Raw genomic sequence first — 1,830 nt, forward strand, 5'->3', positions numbered from 1 at the left:
ATTAACTTCAAGAGACATGAAGTCATATGAAGAAATTTGCAGGATCAGCACTCCAGGCATGCCATACAAAATTAGAATTTTAAGTGTACAAATAATAATAATAATAATCTGCCAGCCCAGCAACTTTAACCTGACATCTCAGTGACACTTTGCAAGTTTCATAGCAAGCACCAGTAAGCCTGTAATACTTAAGGCATAATCATATTTATACTATTTTGACGTAAAGACTCCACATTCCAATATTAATTCTGCTAGCTCAGTCCAATTAAAGATGTATATACTGATACATCTCATAGATTATTATAGTAAGGTAAAGAAAAAAAGATTAAGGGCAAATGATAAAAACAATTTATTAGAACATATAATTTCTTAAATCACTTATAAAACCTTATGTTTGCTACAATGATCTCTACAATGTTTAACTGATCCTGTACTAGGCTTTCAAATCCATTCCTGTGCTGGAATCAGTGCTTTATTTTTGCATTTCTTGATGCTTTAAATTCATGATTTTTTTTTCAAATTTTATGATTTTTCATAATTGCTAGACATACTCTTCAGAGAGGAAAAAGTATTAAACTAATACAAATAAAATTGAATGCGCATGTAGACAACCAAAATGTAGTAGAAAACACCTGGCTAATGACACGATGAGAAAAACTAATTAAATAAGACTATATTTACCTGCATACCACATGCATCTGTCCCCCCCCAAAATAACCTTTTAAATTGGGTGAGCGTTTTAAACAAGGAAGCTGATTTCCTTGCTAGAATGGAGACATAGGGTAGCTGCTAAAATAGCTGTTGGGGGGTCCGCTCTGTTTCCAGCCACATATAGAAGGGGCAGAGCCCATTCCTTAGCACAGGGGTGGGCAATTAAGATTCGGCTGCCACTTAACGAGTTTTGGTGACCTGTTAAGGGCCACACACACAAAATATTTCAGAAGATATCATTTTAACAAATTATAGAGAAAAACTAAAGCATATACTACATTAAAAAAATCAAATATCTACTTTTTAAATTTTATTTGAAAATTGGGCAGCAGGTAGTGCTGGGAAGTGGCAGCAGTGGCCATGGGGATGTGCTCCAGGCAGCACACACCCAGCCAGGTGGGAGTGGGGAGGAAAGTGCAGCCGGGCAGCTCCTGCCCCAGGTTCAAGTTGCCTTCCAACCACTTGGAAGCTGGAGCTCCATGTATTGCAGGAGCTGCCCAGCTGCAGCTTCCACCTCCCTCCACATGGCTGGGAGTGTGCTGCCTTGTGCACATCCTCATGGCCACTGCTACTGCTTCCAGTGCTACCTGCTGGCCAGAGGAGTGCAGCAGGAGCAGGAGGAGGAGCTGCCTGGAGGTGGTGGGAGCAGAGTAGTACCCAGGCAGCTGGGAGGGCAGCTATGGGCCACATACGATCAACTGGTGTCTCATATCCAGCCCCAGGCCATATTTTGCCTACTCCTGCTTTAGCATCACTCACACTCTCCTGGCAGTTCCATAATAGCAGGTTTAACTCTGTTACTAGCTGCTGCCAAAGTGTGTTAGCTTTTGGCTGAGCTACTACCTAGCCAATGGTGAGCCCAGCATCCTATGATGTGGCCGTTAAGATTCTGGAAAAAATCTTTTTCTCTGTATTCTACCTTCCCAAAACAAGTTATATGTCTTGGCTGAGGGTGTGATGTATGCAAGTAAATATGACAAGATTTTCCCTGACAATGACAACACAAAGATAAACTTAGAAGGGCACACCAGCAGAATAATACCACATCACATTAGTTTGTTGGGGTGAATGCCTTCTTTCAAAGCAAACCCCCAACCCCCCCCCCCCACCCCCCCCCAC

This window comes from Alligator sinensis, unplaced genomic scaffold (genome assembly GCF_000455745.1).
Source record: "Alligator sinensis unplaced genomic scaffold, ASM45574v1 scaffold32_3, whole genome shotgun sequence".
Classification (NCBI taxonomy): domain Eukaryota; kingdom Metazoa; phylum Chordata; order Crocodylia; family Alligatoridae; genus Alligator; species Alligator sinensis.